Genomic DNA, 8,124 nt, shown 5'->3' with positions numbered 1-8,124 from the left:
TTGTGTGTAAGTCTTACATGTGTCCTGTCACATCTGGATGTTAAATTAATAGATGTGTTGTGTTATTTAATATGATTTGACTCCACGCTTGTGTTTCTTGGGAGACAGCAGAAATATTGGGAATTTGCGGCTACAGAAAAATATATGAACTTTATGGGCAGATGTAAGGTTACGTTAAAGAAAAAAAAAGTTATTGTCACTGATGAGGATGGGATTCAAACCCATGCGTGCAGAGCACAATATATTAGTAGTTAATCACCTTAACCACTCAGCCACCTCACCTAGAAACCCACTCCCTTCAGACATGATTTGGCGCCCTTAAGATGACCATCTTTCTGCATTGTTGAGGGTTATTTTACTCTTCCACCTGTAATTTCACTATTTTCCTTGGGAGATGTCAAGCCACCAAGCCTGTGCTATGCTTCGGTGGCGGGTGTAGAGGACACCCTGTTGTACACGGAAAGCACATTGATCTCCTTGGACATGAAAAGTGCCAGATAAAAGCCATTTCTCATCCTGTCTCTTAGTATGGGGGCTGCTAGTGCATTAAAGGAGGCAACTTGCTCGGTGAGTAGGCTCAACGCACACCGAACGCAGATGTCTCATGGCGGTGTGTCCAAGCTGCTATAAAAGAAGAGCGCTCTGCCGGCGCCATGACAAAGTTGATTAAAACACCTGTTTAATAAAGAGGAGATACTGGATCCGAATTCCAGTGGTACCTTTCTTCCTGCCTTGTTTTACAGAACATGTAATTTGGGACACTCACAGAGGTCTTGATTTGGTTTAATGCGTGTATTCATTTCCTTTGCGGAACCCATCTTTTTTTTTTTTAACCATATAGCTTACAAAAGATGAAATGCGAGCAAATTTTTTGTTCACCAAAAGCATGTAAATAAAACAAAAAGCAAGGTGCAAGCATTTCTGTGGTGCAATCGGTTTGCGTGTTCGGCTATTAACCCAAAGGTGGGTGTTTTGAACCCACCCAGGGACGCACTTCTTCCTATAGTAAACATCATACTATAGGCGTACCAGAGCAGGTGACGTCACCGCCCATCCCTGTGATAGCAGGACTACAGCTACTGGGATGTAGAAAGAGATCTCTCTTCGGTTCACCGGGCTGGGTCCCTGCTGAGAGACGCAGGAGTCCTGGGTTCGAGCCCCCGAAGGTGGGAGGCCGACCTAATGTGGCTAGGGCGCCTGCCTGAGCCCCTGTTGCGTTACAGTATTATGCTCAATATCCCTCGATATTGAAGGTCAGATGAGAAATTTGAAGAAACTATCAAAGAAACAACAGCAATAGCAGAGGGTGTTGATTTTGAACCAGTGTTTGCACCTCAATAATCCATCAGTCTTTGCTTGACAGGCTTCCTCAAGATATTCAGTGTTCTATACAAAAAATCGACAATTAAGCACAAATGTGACAAGAGGCAAAGACTGTGGTAGAGGAGGAATAAACTCCACACGATGACTGTATGTGTACGTCTGTCTAATATTCAGCCCCTGCAGGGGCATCATATTCGCTGAACTGCCTGCCAGCGTGTGTACAGGCTTATAATTCAAGAATATCAATGGTCAGACGCTTACAACGGGTGTTTGAGTTGGAAATGATGTCGATCTGGGATTTAAATCATCCACAACATTTCACTACATAGGGCAGTATGTGCCAGAGAGCAGCTCCTGACATCTGTTGATAGCCCAGTTGGTAGAGCGGAGGACTGTAGTGAAAACAAGAGGGAATCCTTAGGTCGCTGGTTTGACTCCGGCTTGAAGGAAGGTGCCCTTTGTGTATTTCATTCAAACAGTTAAAATAGCTGATCTTTTTTCACTCAGACTTTGATCAAAAGCTCAATAAACGACGAAGCAGAGGCTCTTGTTCCGAATTCAGCTCACGTCTGATTGTCTTGTTTTGGCCAAGATCTGATCTTTGAATTCAGCGACTACTCTGACTGCTTTGTACAGTAATTCAAAAGTAGATACAAATGTCACATTTTTATTGTAGATATAAAGGTGTTCTCTGTTTTCATAGGATAGGTACTTAATTGGCTTTATGATTTGGTTTTGATTTTGTATCGTTGTATTATTAAGTTTGTGCTTTTTGTGTTTTTAATATATTGTGAACTTATTTTTTAAACAAATGCTTACAAAGGCAGACATGGCACACATCTCTTTATACCAGTGGTGAATTGCATATTTGTATTAAGTAGAAGCTACTGCGCACTTCTGGGAGTATAACAGGTTCGATATAAAGTGGCAAAAATATAAAAGGGGAAAATACCCCAGACTGGGTGTAAAGGCCTCATTGTGACTGTTGTTTTATTGTTGAATACGGCATACTGTGCACGAAATGTTGCAGAAACACAATCTGATAGTTAAATAATTATTTTAATAATTTGATAAGTATGAGGCCCCGGATCCAAATATTCAGTTCTGATTTTTTAAGTGATATCTTCCCTTCCTCTGGTGGAAGTAACACGATGTGAGCAATTGTTTTTTGTTCTTTTTTTTCACGTTGCGATCCAAAAAGCCTCAGATGCACAGTCTGACAGCAACCAAACCAGAATGGATTCTGCTGGGAGCTCATTCTTGCTCCCTGTGCTGAAAACAGAATTAGCTCTTACCCGAGCACCATCTACAGCTGCTGGATGGTACTCTACGTCCTGCTGCTCCAGCAATTATTTTGACGAAAGACAGATCACTTGTGCGCTTTTAACCTTCTCACAGCTACAGGCGAGACCGAAGCTGGCGATATAAAGGCACGCGCTGGTACACCTTCTCTAACTTTCACAATCGCGATAAACATTTTTTTAAGACCTTTGAAAAACTAAATATAGATATAGATAAAACTAGATAAAAAACATGAGCTTTATCGGTTTTTACATTAATCGTTTTTGAATCAAATGTGATCTTTTTACATTGCATTTTACATTGAAATGTAGCATGCATACCTAATCCACCAATGGACAGAGCAATATTTTACGTTGCCTTCCAGAGCTTCAAACGTGTGATGGATTTGTATGGGTGTCTGTATGATACCACTACAGCACTGGCGCAGGTGCAAAATCCACTTTCACACGACTTTTTCAGTGTCTTCTCTCTCAAATGGACCGAAGCACAGGAGCCAATATTAGAGAAAATGACAGGTGTTTAAACAGAGGATGTCCTAATGTCTGGGACAACGCATTGTGATTTTGTATAAACGCAAATGGTTTCTCATTTAAAAGCCAACAATATTCTTTTTCTCCCTGGCGCTAATAAGCTACCACACATGCGAGCTGTTGTGTGAAAGAAAATTCATATGTCCATAGGAAGGTAGAATAAAATCCAGAACTGTGTTGGTGATATCAATAAACAGGGCTCATGTTCACAACAAAACTTTACTGTATAAAAAGTTACAATTCGTACATATATTTTTTTTATTATGCAAAGTGTCTGTTAAACCATTCATGAAGGATTTTTAGACAAAAAAACACACCATTATATGAGAAAATATATTTACTATATGTGCATTTAACTCACTTTTTAACAATTTCAATTTCAAGGACGATATAAATTGTTGCCCTGCTTTTTTGTCATAAATACACAAGCTTGTTATGTCTTGTGTCAGAAATAAACTGCATGAAATTTGCTAAAGCAACAAAAAGTAAGCGCCACAAAGAAGACAAACATTTGCGTTTATAGTGCAATGTTATCTCGAGCCTTTAAAATTACTTTAAATGCAATTTGTTTTTCTCTGTGGCTCTAAGGCTTTGTCATTTACTGTAGTTATTCAGGAGAACATTATGTTAATCGTATAGATGAAACGTTTAATATATTCAGGTGGGTAGCTATGTCAGCATGCGTATCTGCAAAGGAACAAGTAATACTGCAGGTTTATTCCATGCTGAAAAGAGAAGAGAGAAAACAAACCTGAAGAAGGTTTCACAGCTGAAACGTTGTGTTTTCTCTCTTCTCCTTTCAGCATGGAATAAACCTATTATTTGTCCTTTAATATATTGTTTGGTTTGACTCAAAATACTTTACTACTACAAGAGAGAATTATAGTATGGAGAATGAGACAAATTTATGATTTCTTGGAAGAAAATGTTTTTTCTTTGCATTCGAAATGAATCGAAACTTAAGCGCGACACACAAACCCTTTGTCTTTTTTAAAGATATAATATTTTTAAACAGACAAGTAAAGAAAATGTTTTTTTTTTACTAAGCAACTTTGGCCGGGGGCGATGTATTACTAGTAGTGGCGCTGAGGTCACTATGGTGCAGTTGAGCACCGTAAGATTAGGGCCAGTGACGTAATGTATAACGCATCTGACTTCGGAACAGAAGATTGTAGGTTTGACTCCTGCCTGGCTCATGTTCCTTTTAAACCAATCAGGGTCCTCAGTAGTAGATTTCCTTTATGTAAATGAACTGCAGCTGAAATCTATAGAAAACACGTTGGGTAAATTGCAAGGAACTGTCGAATTGTTTTGCATGAAGCTGCAAACTACTTAACACGGTACTGTCTGAAGATCAGCTCCTGCTCTGGGCTCAATAGCAATGCAAAACTGTGCGTAACAAAGCTGGCGAGCAGCTGAACTTGTGCTCAGCAGTCAGTACGGTGCTGAGGGTTCAGTACTGCCGTTGTTCTAATTAGCACGAACTGCACAGGCTCTGAATCAGACCATTTCAATTAGTCTTTTTTATTTCTATAGAAGCCCGGTTCCGCCAGGGAGTAAAAAAAAATGCCCGATGGTATCTCCGAATTCCGACTTAGTAACTAGAATTCCGACTTTATATCTCACATTTGTGACTTCGAAATAGCCCATATTTCATTGTCTGTCCTTTTGTTATTGTAACGGATTCTGGTTCAAGGGCTTGTGCCCCTCACCACCCCCACCCTAGTTCGTGCCTCACTGCATTGGCTCAAACCAAGTCTTGCCAGCTAAGCTAAAGAAGACCTTCTTTTTTAAGTAAAAAAGGACATACAATGGAAATATGAAAAAAGTATAAGTTTCAGCTTTAATAATTGTGAATTCTCCTGGATGTGAAGTGTCTATTTCTGTATCTTATTTCATATTCTGTCTTCGTTTTTGTATTTCTGGTGTTTAAATTAAAAAAAAAATTAAAATCCCACCGTCCACTATTCCATCCGTGTACTATGGTAGCCTCACTACCAGAAATGGGATTCCATAAAAAATAGTGTAATTAATTTGATTTTTATCAGGGCACTGTACAAGACAAGTCTTCAGGCTTATAGATCCTATGATCTTGTACGATTCATCAATATAGTGTAACGGAACGGCCGACATACAATTTGTAGTTCAGGTGGGTAGTTGCGTCAGCATGCGTAGGCTGCAAAGGAACAAGTAATAGGTTTATTCCATGCTGAAAAAAAGAAGAAAGAAAATATGTTTTGGCCGAAACGTACCAGTAAACTTTACATTAACAATACCAGCCAACGATACATTATCATTTCACACCGGTTCTACAGGAATCTACAGCAGAGCCCTGAGTTGACTCCCAGAGTCCCACTGAGCCCATAGAATTCCACATCACCCATCACTCCTGCACACAGTCCGCTGAGAGCGCCTGTTCATAAACTACTGGATTGGGAATGGGATCAAATAATTCCCCATTTTCTTAATTCTACATCAAAGGACTGTTAAAGGTCTATTTGAAGGCATCGATTCGTATTCTTAAACCAGATGAATGGCTGGAATAAGTTAATATTACTTATAAATAGTCGTGCTATAATACTCCAGTTGAAGGCACGCTTCTAGCTTTGTGGTACTCTGGTGCGTTACGAATTTATGTTTGAATTTCTGTGGACGAAGTACTATAGGTGTACCCTCGCTCACTTTCTTTAGCGACAGTCGTTGCTCTTCATCTGAGTGATGTATTTGCCTGTTTTTCAGTTCACTTCCCTTCAAGGAATATTCACCTCAGAGCTCTCTTTCGCAGACTGCAGGCCCTATGTTTGTTAACAGGTGTTATAGTGATGACATCTTTCTGTATGATCAGGACAGGAGCTGCAGGTCCACTGTGTTGTGGCTGCAGTACAATTTTAGCTTATTATTATAATACTTTTTAACAGCGACAGATTCTTAAGATCAGAGGTGTTTACGATATTATTTCAGTATTAAGCTGTTACTACATTCGTAACTGTCCCATAGGATTCAGTGTTCCATTAGTTTGGCACTAAACTGCTTAGTCTATTGCAGGAATTGTACTTAGTCCTGTCCTGTAGTCTCCTCTAGAGAGCAGCAGCTGTTTCCTTGGGCTCATTGCAATTGGGAACATTGTGATTACTGAGCAGGGGACTAAAGTCAGCAGACAAGCGAGTTGCAAATCGGTATTAATCTGGCGTACAGAGCTGCATGCTAATCTCTGGATCATCTCCAGTTAATGTGATGCTGTTCTTACCTTGCAATTGACCCAATCTGACTACTGGCACCAACACCCCTGTTATTACAAATAAACTTTTTATGTACATACAGTGATACATAAGTTTGGTGGAGAGGTTTGGCAGCCCATATTCAGTCAAAGGTGTGTGCAGATCACTGTGATATACAGGCATCAACAAATTGACAAATACAATATTAAATATTTAACTGATAAAACCCAAATGAACCAAACCTGAATAAATTAGTGGTGGAAAGGAATCTTTTTATACATCAAAAGCTCTCTGATTCTTTGGTAAGAACGATGGGTATATAACCCATTGTCCTCAATATTAGAAATGAATCCTTGAGCACTGCCATTGTACCAACGGTCCTCAAAAGTGCTGCCATTACCCCCTTCCCATAAAAGCCTTACATTAACCTTTCTTGCATAAACTATAGAACGTGCCTTCACATTTCAGTTGCACCTCAGTAGCAGTTTAATCTATTATCACTCTACTCCTTCATAACCTTCGGTCTTCTAATTCTGGTCTCCTAACTGTTCCCCAAGCCCCTCTACACTGTATGGGTGACAGGGCCTTCTCCTGTTATGCCACCACACTCTGGAACTCTCTGCCCAAGGGTAGCAGAGTCACCTTCCCTAAACTCCTTCAACTTCAGACTCAACACCTTGCTCCGTAGAAGAGCCTTTACTGAACTGGTTCCATTCTTTACCACTCTGCTTCTACTTTTCTTAGTACCACCATCCATGGTCTCCTCTGTCTATTGGAACTGTTTTATCCTGTGTATTCTTATAATTATGTCAAGTGCTTTGAGAAGCCACCTTTGGAACCATTATATAAAATAGTTTATCCTAAATCCTTGAAGCTTTAATAGGGCAGTGCAGTAGGGCTAAAAATTGACAGTGTTAGTGGGCCAGCAGGATTTGTGCAAGTTATAGGTAGTCACAAAGGAAGACTAGGATTCACTTGAAATTTATGACATGGGACACTGAAACAGTGGAGAGGCTTTATGTAGTAAGCGTTCAGTCTCAATCGACACAGTCTGTGCTGCTGGTAGAGGTGGTTGTGAACACCTGTCTTCCCAGTCAAGTACTGGGATCTCCAGTCTCGATCCTAATACTTCTCATGACTGTCCACTACCACTACTGTGAAACCAACACCCATAAGACAAGACCTCCGAGATTCTAACTGCACCATTATTCACTGATGTTTTTGCACCAGTATTGTTCCTCTGCTAAGGAAGGGAAGGCCTACTTTACACCAAGCCCCTGTTGACAATTCCTTCCTTGTGTTTCTTTTAGTCAGTTAGTGCAGCCTAGAATAGGACACCAGATCTCACTCTTACTGGGCACTACAGTAGCAACTCACACTCCATAAGCACTATGCCTCTCGGAAATGGGAGGATTTCCAGTATATTGAACACCTCTGTCTCTCCCCCAATAAAAAAAAAAGTCACACTGCCCTGCCAAGGAATAATGCAGCCATCTTCCCCCAGTACAATGCTTTATTACTCCAGACATTTTCAGTCCTCATTGGCAGCAAGACAGGAAGCATCTTGAAAGGGGAACCCCCCCCACAAATACTTTCATTGATTAATGGGTCTCACTTCCCTTGAATTCCTCCACCCCATTCAAACCTATAAACCATAAAGAAACAAGGGCCTTTCACAGCTTTATTGAGATGTTGCCATTACAAGGCAAGTGGAGGCAGGAGAGTCACAAGGGCCAGGCTGGAGCCTTCAT

The 8,124-nt window shown here is 40.4% G+C and overlaps 1 non-coding gene across 1 annotated transcript; it reads right to left on the bottom strand.

Annotated features, from left to right (window-relative positions):
- Positions 1-200: 200 nt before the first annotated feature.
- On the bottom strand, positions 201-282 carry trnas-acu (transfer RNA serine (anticodon ACU)). Its single transcript has one exon. It is a non-coding gene; the product is annotated as a tRNA-Ser (tRNA).
- Between the last annotated feature and the right edge of the window lie 7,842 nt (positions 283-8,124).

This window comes from Lepisosteus platostomus, chromosome 5 (genome assembly GCF_059453375.1).
Source record: "Lepisosteus platostomus isolate fLepPlt1 chromosome 5, fLepPlt1.hap1, whole genome shotgun sequence".
Taxonomy (NCBI): domain Eukaryota; kingdom Metazoa; phylum Chordata; class Actinopteri; order Semionotiformes; family Lepisosteidae; genus Lepisosteus; species Lepisosteus platostomus.
Note: the sequence above shows the minus strand (reverse complement) of the source record. Positions and strands in the feature narration are given on the sequence as shown.